The 17,131-nt window shown below is 46.3% G+C and overlaps 1 long non-coding RNA gene across 6 annotated transcripts in view; it reads left to right on the forward strand.

Annotated features, from left to right (window-relative positions):
* The window catches only part of LOC307190091, a 287,522-nt gene that overhangs the window by 253,837 nt on the left and 16,554 nt on the right, over window positions 1-17,131 (forward strand). For 4 of the 6 annotated variants that reach the window (XR_013829362.1, XR_013829363.1, XR_013829364.1 and 1 more), the window contains exon 5: window positions 14,368-15,296. The exons of 1 other annotated variant lie outside the window; for it this stretch is intronic. This is a non-coding gene — a long non-coding RNA (uncharacterized lncRNA). The remainder of the gene's footprint in view (window positions 1-14,367; window positions 15,297-17,131) is intronic. One more of the 6 variants, XR_013829365.1, reaches the window with a different exon arrangement.

A 17,131-nucleotide genomic window follows, 5' to 3' on the forward strand; every position in this document is an offset into this window, starting at 1 on the left:
GTTCAGTGTATTCACCTGATCACCTAAATCAGAGACTGGGGGTCACTTTTAACCTCACGCATCTAAACAAGAGCCTCGGGATCCCGTTTATCAGATATGGCCCCTTTCCTACGCTGGAGAAGTTTGCAGTAGAAATGTTTTGCCTTTTCTTTTTCACGTTTCCCTATGCGTGGGATTTCTCCCAATCCAGCCAGCTACGATCTTCTATCTCTAAAGCGGTAGTGGGGAGGGACATTCTATCATAACAAGAAAATGGAGAAAAGGGGTCAGTGTTCAGTGTCTGACTACCAACCTAGGATTTCTGAGTTCTAATAAGATTAGCCTTCAAAGCAGGATTCGTTGAGAGAAACACCTTTTTTCTACATTCCTTAAAATACCAATAACATATCAAGAGTCAGCTCTGGGGGGCTAAATCTTGAACTTGCCATAAGTCAAGGCTAGAGAAGTCTCGGGATCCTAAAGAAAGTTCCCTCCGTCTATGAGAGGAAAGAAAGCCCAACCCTTGTGTCCAGTGAGGAGTGGGAAGGGGGAGACGGCCTGAGAGGTCAGCCAGACCCATGTGTCCTGACTTCTGCCCAGCAAGCTGAAGCCCCAGAGGGTGGGGTCAGTAGAGGAGTGGAGGGAAAGGCGTGAGGCCCCGAGGGCTGTGCCCACCCCTCACTGAGAGCCCCGCGTGGCCCTGCGCCGGCAGGGAAGCCACAGCAGAGTAAGGACGGCCCCGTGCCGCAGTGGGCAGTGAGCGTGCCTGGGGTATCGCTCCCGGGCATCGCCTCCTCTGTGCCGGGGAGGGAGGCAGAAACCCCTGTGTGCTGTGCAGGTTGCAGGCCATCAGGGGGAAAGATGGAAGATGTGGCACAAGAAGCAAGGGGGGCTGGTCAGACAGGGACATCTCCAGGCCCGCCTGAGTCAAGTGAGCAGAACAGAGGCAGGTGGGGCAGCCAGCAGCAGAGGCGGCCGGGCTCTCAGTGCTCAGGGAGGAGAGGAACGCTGCCAGGCACCCAGAGAGCCTGGAGCCCGGAGGGAGACCCGTGGGTCCCAGCCTTCCAGGACACCCAGACCCCATGTCGGGAGAGGCCAAGCCGTGGAGCGGATGCCTGAGGACAGAACTTTACCTGAGAGACTCAGTGACCCCAGTGAGACTGTTGGAACCAGAGGAGACCAGAATACTCTCGATTACAAGGGAATCTTATCTGGCAACAAAGAGCACTGAAGAGCTGACACGCTGCAGTGCAGACACCCTCGAAACCTTCATGTTCAGTGGAAGAAGCCAGTCATTAAAAGAGCACACTTCCAGTTTATTGCCTTTGGTTGGAGACTAGAGATCACTGGAGGAAACACCCCTTTGCAATCCCCCCTGTCTGCAATGAGGAAACTGTTAGCTACACTGTACGAATCCTCTGTGTGAGGACTCAAAGGAAAAGTGCTTTGGCCTTAGATTCAGGAACGTTGTTCTTCTCCTGAACAACTGGCTGACGTTTATCTTATAAGCATTGTGACACGTGTAAAGGATACTTCCCTGCTGGTGTTGACTGCTGGGTAGCTGAGAGCCAGATTCGTGATCCATCCCTTGTCACTCACTTCTCCTTATTTAAACACATGCATACACGTGCACACACACACACACACACACACACACACACAGGCACACACACAGACACACACAATGTGCTCATCTCACGCCTGCCTCCAGTTTTGATCCCTACCCTAGGCTCTTTTTCTCTTTGTTGTCTGCTTCTGGTTTTTAGTATCTTCCTGTGTTCTGTGTGTGTGTACGGAACCATTCTGTTTTGGAGTAAGTAGCATAGAAATCAGACGTCCAGAACATCTCCTGAACCTGCCCCCGTGGCTCAAGCCTTCCTGCAGCCCTGTAGGCTCCTAAGTGTTCCCCCAGACTCGTGTCTCATTTCTGTGCATTCAGGCGCCACACTGCTGCTAAAAACATCTTTTCACAATTGCCTCTCTTCATAAATCTTCCATGTCACCCCCTTGGTTTTAAAATGGGGCCACGTGTCCCAGGTGGGCACGACCCAGGTGTCAGCACCTGACCCGGCCGGCCTCCCACCTCCTTCAAGGCCAGCCCTTCCTGTCCCTGCACTTTGCGCTCTTTCCCCCTTTCTCTTGGCCTCTGCGCGTCTCTCTTCCCTCTGGATGCCTGCGTCCCCCAGTCTCTCTGAGGAAATCTCGCTCATCTGAAGCCCCCGCGTCTGCACCCCAGAATCCCTCGGAGTCGCTTCTGCTTGACTGTAACCACCCCTGTGGTCGATGGGCGCCTTAGAGCAGGGACGCTCTTCATCTTTGCATCGTTGGTCCTTAGTGCTGGGTTTGGTTTATAGTAATGATGGTTGAATTAATTTGATATGTAGAAGTTGATGGCTTACAAATAATATCACCTTTTCTCTCTTTTCCACTGAATTCGGAACATTGGAGACTGATGCTGAAATCAAACAGAGGACGAGACCAAAATACCAGCTTTACTGCTGGTGAAGTTAGAAGCTGCAGCATAGATGCCGGTCAAACCAGGTTTCCTAGGGCTTTGCTCCAAGACCATTGTTGGGATGAGTCAGCTGGGGACAGCTGGGTTTTCTAGAGCAGATCTGTTTACCCGGAATCACCTCCTCACTCCTTGAGGCAGAGACAACCCTCCAGACTCACCCCCCAGGTTGGGCCTGGGCCAGGGCCAGGGCCACATGCTCTGGCGCTGTGGATGCTGCGCTGGGTGGACGCAGCTGCTCTGGGGACACACCCATCCCAGAGAGACGCCTGGAGGAGCCCAGCCTCTCACTCAGCTCCTCATTCCCAATCCACCTGTTGGGTAAGTCGCTCCTCCACCAAGAGAGGGGACGTGGGGGAGAGGAATGTATTCCCTCAGTACCTTCCCAAGGTGGAGTTTCTGTTTGTGGGCCCAGAGGACAGAACCGAGGGAGAGAGGGTGTTAGGCAGGGTCTTATAATTAACACAAAGTATTTCTTACTGATCTGAGCAGAAATGACGACTGGGACGTACTGAGCATTACTGTGAATCCTGCTGGTGGGAAAATGACATTATGGTTATTTTAGAAAAAATGGTGTTTTATTTAATTTTTATTAGAGTATAGTTGATATACAATGTTGTGTTATGCTAGTTTCAGATGTACAGCAAAGTGAATCAGTTATACATATACATATAGCCACTCTTTTTTTTTTTCAATTCTTTTCCCATATAGGCCATTACAGAGGATTGAGTAGAGTTCCCTGTGCAATACAGCAGGTTCTTATTACTTATCTATTTTATATACAGTAGTGTGTAGATGTCAATCCCAATCTCCTAATTTGTCCCTCCACCGCCCCCCCTTATCCCCTGGTAACCGTCAGTTTGTTTTCTACATCTGTGACTCTACTTCTGTTTTGTAAATAAGTTCATTTGTACCCCTTTTTTTTAGATTCCACATATAAGCAATATCATATGATATTTGTCTTTCTCTGTCTGACTTACTTCACTCAGTATGACAATCTCTAGGTCCATCCACATTGCTGTAATGGCATTATTTTGCTCTTTTTTATGGCTGAGTAATATTCCATTGTATATATGTACCACATCTTTATCCAGTCCTGTGTTGATGGACATTTAGGTTGCTTCCATGTCCTGTTCCATGTTCCACTATTGTAAATAGTGCTGCAATGAACATTGGGGTGTATGTATTTTTGAATTCGAGTTTTCTCCAGATATATGCCCAGGAATGGGATTTCTGGGTCATATGGTAGTTCTGTTTTTAGTCTTTTAAGGCACCTCCATACTGTTCTCCATAGTGGCTGTATCAGTTTACATTCCCACCAACAGTGTAGGAGGGTTCCCTTTTCTCCACACCCTATCAGTTAGAAATGCACATTGAGATATGTACGGGTGGAACAATATGGTATCTTAGATTTATTTTAAAATACTTCAGCCAAAACCAAAAACAAAATAAGAGGTGAGGGGAGGAGCAGAAATGGGTGAAATAATCAGCTAAATATTGACAGCACAGGGGTCCATTATGCTATTCCCTTCGATTTTCTGAATGCTTGAAACGTTCCACAACAAAGTTTTATATGAAAGGATATTGGGGAGCTCAGGGAATCTCTGAGTTGTCTACCAAACCAGGATGGGAGGTAAGGCATCCAGGAGTGACACCCCAAGCCATCCACAGGAGGGTGACCGACAGAGGCAGCCTCTGGGTCCCCCACTACTGCCGTGTCCAGGAACCAGATGCAGCGGTAACCTCCGTCCTCTGCAGCCAGAATGGAGCTTCTTCGGACGACTGGCTTCTAGAGCAAAGCCTGGGGCAGGAGCGGGATTGGCTGAGCCTGGGTCACCAGGCCCCCACGTCCTGCCCTGACCGGGGCGGTGAGCCTTGGGCAGCTGCACTTCTCTGGTGGGAGGTGGGCTCTGCCTCGTCCAGTGCAGGAAGGGGAATCCATCTTTAAAAAGAAGGGTTACTTTCCACGGCGAAGAGGAAGTGGTTCTCCCACCCTTTGAAACGCGTTTCCATTTCCATCAGGTTTTCACTGTAGCCTCTGCAGCATTAGCTCTTGCGCCATTCTCCTCATTTTACAAGTATTTTCACAGCCGTTTTCCTATAATTCTAGTAATATTGTGTTTGTCGTTTACATGGTGTTCTCACACTCATTCTCCACAACAACCGTGTGAGTCAGAATCCTCCCATGTTACAGATAAGACGCACCCAAGTCCCCAGGGCTTTGAGGAGGTGACCTCAGACTTCAAAACCGAGAGTCCCACCCTGAGACCAGCCTGTGTCATTTCCACTGCGATGCAACCAAACTTATGGCTATGACTTTGGGCCAGGTTTTGAGCACATATTCTTCTTTATCTCAATCTAATCGAGAGCCAAAAAGTCATAGATTTTTGTCCTCCTTCGGTAACTTTTTGGGACAGTTTTTCTCAGTCCTTTGAGGCTTGTCACAAGCAAACACAAGAATACCAGAAATTCTATGAGCAGTTAGAATTTCAGAGAGAGCTGTAAACTTGCTATCGCTTCTAGGCAACATCGAAGAATACCCGTTTTAAGATCCCTGTCGATCAGTTGGCGGCTCCCATAGAAGCCCGATGAGTTAATTGTCAAAGAATCTGAAGTATGAAATAGGTTTAAAGGCGATTTTAAACCTGGAAAACAGATTGGTGGTGCGGGACACTGTTGGACCCCAAATACCAAAAATCAACTGAGATGCTCGCCTGCGATTCCCTGCAGCCTCCCCGAGGAGTGTTTACACAGGGCACCTGGAAAGGGACGGAGCTCTGCAAAGTGTCAGGGAGGGGCTGGTGCTCTGCATGCAAAGAACTGGCCTCAGCACATTCCAAGGGAAAAAGTGGAGAAAAAGTATGACGCGATGTCAAAAGAAGGTACGGGCCCAGCAAGCTCTCCCCTGCTGCTTAATACAGGAAATATTTCCCAAACATCTCGGCTAATCCTGCACCGATACAATGAGAAATGAGCCCGTCTGGCAGCCAAGCAGTTATTAAACAAGGACAAGAAAATATTCCCGCCCATAGCAACGGAGCCAAAGATAACAGCGGGGAATAGTGAAGCTGCAGAGAAAAGGCAGATACAAAACATTCAATCCTGGGAGCCCCCCAAGGCGACTGATGTGTGAGAAAAAGAAAGGGCCGCGTTATGCCCAAGAAGCTGAGCAATGCTCCCGTGCCCTGTGGGCACGCTCCCTTCCCTCGTAAACCCCAGGACGTCACGTATGGCCAGGATCCACGGGAACTTGGCCTCAGGAAAGAGAAAGATAGGCGGTAGAAATGACAGGCAGGACTGAACCGGGGCCACACCTTGAGGCTTTCCGAGCTGGTAACTGGCCTGTTGATGCAGCAGACATGGAAGGCAGGAAGATGCACGCTGCGTTCTCATGGGCAGGAACACGGGGTCCACAAACACTGTGGGTGGTGCAAACTTCACGTAGCAGAGGGAGACTTGCTTTCCAATAAATACTCCTCTTCAATGCCCCTTTCTTATCAAAGCGCTCACTTTCCCAGTGTTCTTCCAAGCTCTCTGTTCAAGGTGGGAGGGAACTCCTCCTGGGTAGACAATCTCTCACCGACACCTTGTGGCTACATCCAAGGGGAGCTGTTCCATTTGTCTTTAATGAAGAGGTTGAGTTCCTGCTTCGGGCTTCGGAGGCAGCAGTAGCAGCTAGTGAGACGTGGAGCCGGGGGGCGGCAGGGGAGGCAGGATGAAGTGGAAAAGTACTGCTACTTCACAGCTGTACTACTGTAAGTAACAGTAAGTACTGTAAGTACTGTAAATAACGGTAGTAGTACTTTTACTACTTTAAAAGTACTTATGTTATTTGTCACTGCGACAAACATGTTGGAGAATCTTGGAATTTTATGGCTGAATGCATTTTTAGAAATCATCCAGTGGGCTTGTTTTACAGAAGGGAAACTGAGGCTGAGAGTTTAAAATTGTTTGTTCAGGAGGAGCCTGGCCCTGTCCTCCCGGCTTCTGGGTCAGGGCACCGTTCACGGTATCATTCTACCTAGTCCCCTCCTTCAACTGAGAAATACATAAACTAGACTCATATTATTTTAGGGTTCTTTTAGGAAGAAAATGAAAAATCTTCCCTGTCTTGGTGACCTGCCCACAAATTGTTAGCTTCATTGGTCCACAGCAAAATTATCCAAGTTCCTTTAAGTCATCCTTGCAATGTTTTTAATTTTTAAGAAATTAAGCCCCTGTAATTCTATATGGAGGTGAACTGTGTACCGGCAACACCAGTTCCAGATCCACCCACTCTCTTCCCCTATGGGCACACTCCCTTCCCAGTACATCTGTCTCCTACAGAGGGGCTGTCCATATGATGAGAAAACCACAGGCTGAAGAGTACAAAGTTATCTCAACAGTTAGTTCTTTGCTCTAGACCACGGATGACTGCCCTCACACACCTTGAGTGCCCCCTGCTCTCCAGAGACTGAACTGACCTACTTTGGCACCACGTGAAGGTCACACCTGGGTCTCCGACACACACGGTGAGGAATGCAGCCTCGGGAGTCAGACAGCTCTCAACTGTGCAAATGACACACCCTCTTTGGGCCTCAGTTTCCTCATCTGTAAAACAAGGGTCAAAATAGTGGCTCCCGGGACTTCCCTGGTGGTGCAGTGATTAAGAATCTGCCTGCCAGTGCAGGGGACATGGGTTCGAGCCCTGGTCCGGGAAGATCCCACATGCCGCAGAGCAACTAAGCCCGTGCACCACAACTACTGAGCCCACGCGCCTAGAGCCCGTGCTCCGCAACAAGAGAAGCCACCGCAATGAGAAGCCCGCGCACCGGCAACGAAGAGTAGCCCCCGCTCGCTGCAACTAGAGAAAGCCCGCGCGCAGCAACGAAGACCCAGCGCAGCCAAGAATAAATAAATAAATTAATTTTTTGAAAAAATGCCTCCCGCAAGGGTGATGAAGGGCCAATGCAGATGTAATGAGAGAGTCCATTTAAAAGAGGGCTTGGCAGAGAAAAATTGCTAACTATCATTATTTCTGTGACTATTGAACTCAAAAAAATGTAAGGAAAAAAATGGGGATATTAGATTTCTGCCAACAGCCTGGTCCATTTATTTTTAAGAGCATTGGCTTATCTCCAGATTTCAAGTTGCTGGGGACAGTTTTACAAACTTTTAATCAGTTGCTTTCTCTGCAACTCCAATTTCAATCTTGTGTGCATGGAAAGGGGTGGTGCAGTATGCTGAGACTATAGCTCTCCCTTACCTAAGGGCTACGGGCACCCAGATGTCTCCTCTCATCAGTATTGATGTATAATCTCTTGACGCTTCTTAAATATGTTTAGCTAAGACCTCCTTTAACATTTTCAAAAGGAACACACACACACACACACACACACACACACACAAATATAGAAACAATTGAGCAAAAGTAGTTTTGCCAGAGCTTAAAAAGTACCCCATCCTTACCTTGTTGTCCTTGATACGACCTGGACAGTCAACAACTTCGAACTCATGGCACGTTTGGGTTGGCCCAGCTGCCAAGTTGGGCAAGAATTCAATTCCTCCTGGAACTTTCTCCACAGCCCTTTTTCCAGCTGAGGGCTGGTGTCCATCTCCTCTGGACCCTCCCTCTAGGTCCCACCCTGTTCTGGTCCCTTAAGTGAGAGGGACCCTTTGTGTCTGTCTCTGGGCTTTGAGCCAGCCTTCCCTCTAACCTCTCTCCTGGAGTTTTCCGTGGTTCCAGATTCCACCTTTGCTTTTGATCCTTTCCTCTCTGCCTGTTCTATTTCTGTGCAATTTTTATTTGGCTGAAGCACGTCCACCCGCCAGAAATGAACACTTGTTCTCCCCTTCTCAAAGGCTTCTGGTCTTCATCCATCATCGAACATAGCAGTAGGCTCTGGCCTCTGTGACAGCCACAGGCTGCCTTACATCTCCTCGTTTCAGACCTTGACTTCCCTTTACCACCACCCATTAGGTTCTCCTTCCCTGTGATCTAATTTGTTGTGAGCAAATATACTGGGACCTGATTTGCTGGACAGAAATGATGGACAGCTCCTTTTCTCAATGACTGATCAAATCTTTTCTGCTTCGCTTTTTCGGCACTACCCCCTTCCTCAAATTCCCTTTGTTGACTCATTCCTCTGGAGGCTTTAAGAATCTTCTGAAATTCTGACATAAGTTAATAGAATTGAGCACATTATGCACATACTGTATCTTCCACATATAGCAGATGGAAAAAGACATCATTTCCACCTGAAGAGTATGAGGCTTATTCCTTGTCACTTGGTTGAACAAGGATTTATTTACTCCTTGGGTACTTGCTGAGGTGATGGATGGGAAGTGTCACTGCCTTAGGTAACCCAGTTACCTGCTGCCAGTTGTAACCAGTTTGCTGAAAGAGCGATAAAGCAAGGCCCCGATACCGTCCAGGTCACAGCATATTGTAGAAAATAGTAATTGTATTATTACCAAAGAGATCCAGATACTTTAGCCCCTGGGGGGCTCTGCCTTCTCCGGGCCTCACACAGTTGCCCTGAGAGCTGAGGGAATTATTATCTCAGCTCATCCTAACGCGTGTTGCTCAGGCCCAGGAGTGGGGAACCTCGGCTCGAGGTTTCCAGTGGGAGTACCTTAATTGTGTATTTACACCACTGCCCATCAAACCTTCTCCATCCAATCTCCCTGCTCCAAGTCCGAAGGAAGTCTTGGCAGATCCCTTTGCTCTCCTAGGTACTTTCAGGCATAGTCTCATTTTCCATCTAATTAAAAAATATAGGACTTCCCTGGTGGCCCAGTGGTTAAGACTCCGTGCTTCCACTACAGGGCACATGGGTTCGATCCTTGGTTGGGGAAATAAGATCCCACATGCTGTGCGGCGCGGCCAAAAAAAAAAAAGATAAAATAAAAAATATATATATATAATCTCTTACCCATTTCGAAGCTTCTCCCCTTGCCCACAGAAGGCTCAGAACCTGCAGCAGGCTGCTGGGCTGTCCTTGTCCCCTGCTCCACCTTCCTTCCGATGAGTTTGGGTGGAAAGAAAGGAAGAGATGAGGGTGGCCTTGCCTGGTGCTGTTGACACTGGGGTTGGTGAATGCTGTGTGGCAGACACCCCAGTGCTGACTTTCTGCTGGGACACCACTGCACCCCGCCCCCCACACCCTTTCCTCTGGGTCACCTCACCCTGGAAGGCAGCCGCTCTTTAACTGACGCCTCAGTGCTGACCCCTCAGCCAAAGGGAAAGCTCAGTCAGGCTGCATCACTATTGGCGGACACGGAGCTGCTTCCCCTGCAATTCCTTGCCTGTGTCTTTGCATCACAGGAGGCACCAGCCCACCTCCCACCTTCGGGCTTCCCACATGACAGGGAGACACCAGTCTTCGGATCCAGAGACAAAGGATAAGTTCTTCCAAAATCCCTCCAGGCATCCCTCCAGCCCCTGGTAGCCCTGGGTCTGTGTTTCCCATTCAAAGCCCCTCAGCAGACCAGCAGCCCACCCCATCCATATATCAGGAGAAAGAGGAGAAAATGAATATGGAGGCAGGTTGCTGATAAGACTGGTGGGGAGTTTTTTGTTTCTTTCAGTTTTAAGAATTAAACCAAGCTTTCACTTTTGTGAACCATCAGCAGTACTTACTGCAGCCTGCAATGAATATTCATTAAAGTCTGTCCTTGAAGAAGCGGCATTGCTGCCCAAGTCTGTTTTGAATCCAGTACAGCTCTCTTTGTGCTGTTTCTGCAGCACCAAAGTCCTCATGTAAAACCTTTCTCAGAGTCCAGGTTAGGCTTTTTACTACTACTCGTGCCCTGGATGCTGTAACCTGTCTTTTAACACATCATCAGAGACCCCTGAGATTCTCAAATGATTACATTTCAAATGTGAGAATTGTAATGCCTTCCAGGAAAAAGATGTTTTTCTTAGCCATACTCAGCAAATCCCACGCAATATATTGAATGATCTGCATGAAAATGTTTGGGCGGTGCATTTCCTCAGAGGGCAGGCCGCCACATTCCTTACCTACGAATAAAGCTCTCTAGGTGGCACAAAGAGGTAATGCCCAGACTGAAATCTCCGGAGGCCAAGTTTTCTCCAGTTGATATTCCCCTCACAGCTGCTACTACCCTGTGGAATGGGCACCCGCTCTTATCACAGCAGAACCAGGGCTAGAAGCCAGGGCATTAGAGGAGCGGCACTGTCACACTCTCCTTGGAGCTCCTGCAGTGGCAATATTTTATAAACGTTACAGAGCCAGTCATTCCGAATATACAGAGATGGGAAAAAAAACAGTAAGCAGGAAATAAAAACAAACAGAACAACAACAAGAAAAAGAAAAAATAACAAACAAAAAACCCAATCTCCTCACCCCAACACCCAGAACTGGGAGCAAATCCTTTCACCAAATGTGCTGTTGGCGATGTCAGAGAGGAATGTCCTACCAGAGGCTGTTAAAAGCATTTAGAAGGTCATATAAATGGAATCGTACCGTATGTAAACTTTTTTCTTTTTTTTAATGGCCACACTGCGCAGCTTGTGGGACCTTAGTCATGGTGGACATCGGATCCAGTTATTCCCATTGGATGAGGCTCACAAAACTGAAGTTCTGCATTTGATGTTGCAGCTTAAGGAGTTAGGAAGGGCTTTTATCTTACAGTTTGATTGGTCGGATGAAACATGGATCAAAAGGTGGTCCATGGGGAGCGAGCTGGAAATGCCAGACTTGCCTTGGTTTAATGTGGAAGAATGGATGCAGTGGCTTAGGGAGATAGAAATGTTAGATAGATTTGTCATTTAAGACCCACTCACCCCCCCTTGAGAGTCCAGAAGACATACTTTCACCACTGTTATGAGGGATAAATGTGTGACCAGAGCCCTGGCATCCTTGGAGAGCTCTGTGATTGCTCTTCTCTGAAGGGCTGACCTCAGAGTAGAAACTGCAGCCACTGAGTTGTCCTTATTCTATTACGAATACTTGTTTGTGTGTGTGTGTGTTACATGATATGGAAGATGTATCATAGTGTTGGTGTATTAATAATATTACATCATAGTATTTAAGTTGCAGGATATCAAGGAGAAGAGTAAACATCACCCAAGGACCTTACATCCTCTTCTGGGGAAACAGTTAGTGCATTTTCAGTTCTAGGCAGGATCGCTGTATCATATTAGATGGAAGGGTGATCTTGTTATTGTCTTCATTTGGAGCTTAGTTATGGCTTAAAGAGATGTGTGTGAGTGTCAGGTTGACAAGGGGTGGTCTTGTGATGGTTAATATTATGTGTTAACTTGGCTGGGCCACAATGCCCAAATATCTGATCAAACACTACACTGGATGTTTCTGGGAGTGTGGTGTTGGAGAGAGTAACATTTACATTGGTGGACTTCGGGTAAAACAGATTGTCCTTCATAATGTGGGTGGACCTCATCCCATGAGGTGAAGGCCTGATGTTTTCGACTATTTGTCCTCCCCAAAATATGTATGTTGAGGCCCTAGCCTCCAATGTGATGGTCTTAAGAGGTGGGGCCTTTGGTAGGTAATTAGGTTTAGATAATCCCATGATGAGATTTGTAATAAGAGAGACACCGGGGCTTTCTTTCTTCCGCAAATGAGGACACAGCAAGTATACAGTCATCTGTAAGCCAGGAAGAGGGCCCTCACCCTCATGCTAGCACCCTGATCTCAGACTTCCTAGCCTCTAGAACTGTGAGAGAGAAAAGCTTGTTTTTTAAGCCACCCCATCTATGGTATTTTGTTGTAGCAGCTGAGCAGACACCTGACTAGAACAAAAGACTGACCTCCCCTGAGCAAGAAGGAATTCTGCCAGCAGACGGCATTTGGACTTGAAACTTGTGTGGGTGTCCAGCTTCTAGACTACCCTGAAGATATTGGATATGCCAGCCTCCATAATCACGCGTGCCAACTCCTCGAAATAATCCTCTCTGTGTATACACACCCTATTGGCTCTGTTTTTCTGGAGAACTCTGACTAATGTAGTCACTTTGGAAAACAGTTTGGTGATTTCTTAAAAAGTTAAGCATTCACCTTTCACATGACTTAGTCATTCCACTTACCTAAGAGAAATAAGCACACGTTCATACAAGGACTTGTATGTGGGTGCTTATAGCATCTTTATTTCTAATACCTCCAAAACAGAAACCTCTCAAAATGTTCATTAATAGGTGAATTGATAAACTGTGGTATATCCATATAATGGAGTCGTAATTAGCAATAGGAGGGAAGAAATACTGATACACACAACATGATAAATCTCAAATAATTGTGCTGCATGAGTTCTTTTACATAAAATTCTAGAAAATGCAAGCCTGTCCATAGGGTCCGAAAGCAGTTCAGTGGTTGCCAGGAGATGGGAGTGGGGATGGAGGTTCTGAAGGAGCATGAGGAAGCTGTTGGAAGCGATGGATGTGTTCATTATCGTGATTGTGGCAGTGGTTTCACACATGTCAAAAACCATCAAATTGTACACTTTAAACATGTGCAGTTTATTGCACGTCAGTTACACCCCAATAAAGCCGTAAGTGCCCCCCGAACAACAACGACAACAAAGCAGATGCAGACCGTACCTTTCTGGTACCCACTGTTTGTGGGATAAAAATCGCTAGTATTTACAGAGCTCTTCATATGTGCCCTGAGCCTCTATATGTTATTTCTTTCAGCATTATTATTTCCTTTTAAGAGAGGAGAGAAGTGAGCTTAGAGAGGTTAAATAACTTGCCCACCTTCTCTAACGTCACCTCTCTATCCAGAAATGTGAGTCCAGAGCCACTGACTATGGACTCTGACCCCACAGCCGTTCTCATGTGGGGCTGAGTATAGGGGAGAGCAAAGAGGGGCGACGGGGGCAAAAATGAGCCTGGGACAGAAACACAGCCTGGCGTGCCAAACTCAGGAGCAAAACCTTTATCCTTCAATTCCATGCATCAAGTCAAGGGTTGCTGTCCATCAGCCAGGTAAGATGAGAATCAGCAAAGAATGGATTGAAATGAAAGGAAGGATAAAAGAATGGGGATAAGAAAGGGATGGAGAGAAGGGAGGGAGGAAGGAAGGTGCAAGCCAGCTCATATCCTCAAGGAATTTAATTATAATTTAAACATAAAAAAGCACACTTCTTTTAGGGCTGGGGACAGTGGGCAGAGACACACAATCTGGAGGCCCAAGGCCTTGACGGATGCGGCTGACGAGGGGTGGGTGGTTGTGAGGCTCAACTGCTCACACTCCTACCGAAGAAAATTCATTTTCTTCGGTACCCACGTCCGAAGGGCAGTTGGGGAAATTCACTCTAGTTTACAGGAATCAGGAATGACCTCTAACACTGCAAGATGATGGATAAAGTGGGAGGACAGAGGGGGATTCAGTCAATGTTTCTTGGAATTTCCTTGGAAATGCTGAAGATACCTTAGGAGGAAACCTTTGTGGACGTTGAGATCATAGCATTATTACCATTCAGAGTACAGATGATTACCCACAATGGATAATTCCAATGACCTAGAGGGAAATTACTCACACTGGGACAATACAGAGAGACTATCTCAATTACAGCATTTTATAACTATTATCAGTTATAAGTGTATTTAACTTATTGGAAATGTAATAGTATGGCTCCCCAAAACGTAATTTCTTTTCTTTCAAAAACACAAATATGCTTATTTTTCTGAAGACACCAAGAGATGCATTCTGAGTCATGGACTTAAGACAGTCTGTTATGGACTAAAAGTTTGCCCCCACCCCAGATTCATGTGCTGAGGCTCTAACTTCCAATGTGATGGTATTGAGAGGTGGGGTTTTGGGGAGGTAATTAGGTCATGAGGATGGGGCCCTCATATGGGGTTAGTGCCCTTATACAGAGAGACAACAGAGATTCCTCTCTCTCCCCACCAGGTGAGGACATAGTGAAAATGCAGCTGTCTGTAGGCCAGGAAGAGAGCTCTCACCAGGAAGTGAATCAGCTGGATCCTTGATCTGGGACTTCCAGCCTCCAGAACTGTGAGAAAATAAGTGTCTGTTGTTTAAGTCACCCAGTTGTGGTATTTTTGTAATGGCAGCCCCAGCAGATGAAGACACAAGATGACTGCAATTCATTCTTTTAATAAAGCAAATGGAATCTCTTCAAACATCTTAGCTCAACCTACCTGCATAGGAGACAAAGTGACAGGAAGAGAATCTCTAACATACCTGTGACTTTAGGTGAAGCTTCACGTTTGTGACTTTTACTGGACTCAGCTATAAAATGAGGGGCTGAATTCACATGCCCTTAGCCCATCTGGTTCCTGGGGAATCGGTCAGACTGCCCTTTTGTTTACTGTTGGTTGAGTTGTTATGACCTCTACTTCTTCTCAGCCTTAAGGGGTGACAAAGAGACAGGACGATTTCAGTTTTCTATTTCTGGAGGGTTCTCATCTATCTTCAAGTTTTATGTGATTTCTTACCTTCAAGAACAGATTTTCCTGGGACTTCCCTGGCGGTCCAGTGGTTAAGACTCCATGCTGCACTTCCACTGCAGGGGGTGTGGGTTCGATCCCTGGTTGGGGAACTAAGATCCCGCATGCCATGCAGCGTGGCCAAAAAAAATTTTTTTCCTAAGGTTGAAGCTGATGGAAATAGGTTCCTGCAGCTTTGGAGCAATCATGAACGGTTAATATGTCAAGTGCCTTAGGGAAAGTTTAGCTGCCAGACAACTAGTTCTAAGTTCTTGAAGAGCTAATGCACTAGGGCTAGTTCAGTGACACCTGCTGTCTCTGCTGTGACTTAGAGCTGTTTGTGGTGAGGTGTGCCAGCAACAGGTGTGGAGGCCTCACCTGTCATCAAAGGTAAGTGGGCAAGGCCAACTAGGCCATGCGAAATTGCTCGTGTGTATGGTTGTTCCAGCTCCCCTTTGAATGGCTGTCTGGGGAAGGGCTAGATGGACACTGGAGCCGTCTGGCCCTCTGGGTGGGTGGAGGAAGGTGGAGTGTTTCATGGAATTTCACAGTCCCCTTGACAGGCATAACCTGAGCCATTAGACTGATCTCATCCATCTTGATGTTATTTCTCTCAACAAGCAATAACCTTAGCTTTCCATGGCTTGTGGTTTCTGTAAGCTGGGAATGAATTCCTTGACTCTGAGTGAAGGTGTCCAGTTTGAAACAGTAAAAAAATATTTAGTCCATAAAGACATTTTGTCATCAGGGAGTGCCCTGTATTTGGAAGAGTCCAGTGGATAAAAGTCGCTTTGGAAATCCTTGTGGAGCCAGAGGAGTGATTTGTCAGCCACTCAGGCATTCTTATAACCAACATTTATTAAGCATCTGTTGTGTACTAGACCCTATGCAACAAATGTCAGATACCAGAGGTGAACATATACAGGTCTTGTTTTCAAGGAACTCATGTATTAGTAAGAGAGATGAAAGCATGAACTGTTCGATTTTTTTAAATTAGTTTTTACTGGAGCATAGTTTCTGCTGTACAGCAAAGTGAATCAGCTATATGTATACATATATCCCCTCTTTCATTGAGTAGAATTCCCTGTGCTATACAGTAGATTCTCATTAGTTATCTATTTTATAGATAGTATCAATAGTGTATATATGTCGATCCCAATCTCCCAATTCATCCCACCCCGGCCTTTCCCCTCCTTGGTGTCCATACGTTTGTTCTCTACGTCTGTGTCTCTATTTCTGCTTTGCAAATAAGATCATCTATACCATTTTTCTAAATTCCACATATGTGTTAATATATGATATTTGTTTTTCTCTTTCTGACTTACTTCACTCTGTATGACAGTCTCTAGGTCCATCCATGTCTCTGCAGCTGACCCAATTTCATTCATTTTTATGGCTGAGTAATATTCCATTGTATATATGTGCCACATCTTCTTTATCCATTCTTCTGTTGATGGACATTTAGGTTGCTTCCATGTCCTGGCTATTGTAAATAGTGCTGCTATGAACACTGGGGTGCATGTATCTTTTCGAATTAACGTTTTCTCTGGGTATATGCTCAGGAGTGGGATTGCTGGGTCATATAGTAGCTCTATTTTTAGTTTTTTAAGGAACCTCCATACTGTTCTCCATAGTGGCTGTATCAATTTACATTCCCACCAACAGTGCAAGAGGGTTCCCTTTTCTCCACACCCTCTCCAGTATTTATTGTTTGTTGATTTTTTATGAACCGTTAGATTTAATCACATGAAATTGCAGACATTCAACCACTTTGGTCTATTAAAAACCGACAATTTCGTATGGTTCAATCAGATGCTATTGTGTCTTATGTATAACAGGCTATGGGAACAGAGAGGAATGAGTGGTTAATTTATGTGTTGGATCGTTGTCAAAAGGCTTTACTGAGGAGATAACATTTAACCTTGGCCTGAAAGGGGGAACAAAATTTTGAAAATATTGTAAAAGGTGAGGTGAGAGGAAGTAAGTTGCATTTATGCCATGAATACTTATTGAGCATCTACTATGTGCAGGATGGTATCACACGCTTACGACACAGTGTTCAGCCTATACAGTTGAAAGTCTCTGTCTCCCTGGAATTTACATTCCAAAGAGGGATCCTGGGAATAAACACCTAATTAATTATTTAATTACAGTTCTGATTGGTGCTAAGAAGAAGCAAGTCTGCTAGGAGAGCAAGTTACAGGGGCCTGATCTGACCTGTGGAT

The sequence above is a fragment of the Stenella coeruleoalba genome (genome assembly GCF_951394435.1).
Source record: "Stenella coeruleoalba genome assembly, chromosome: 8".
NCBI lineage: Eukaryota > Metazoa > Chordata > Mammalia > Artiodactyla > Delphinidae > Stenella > Stenella coeruleoalba.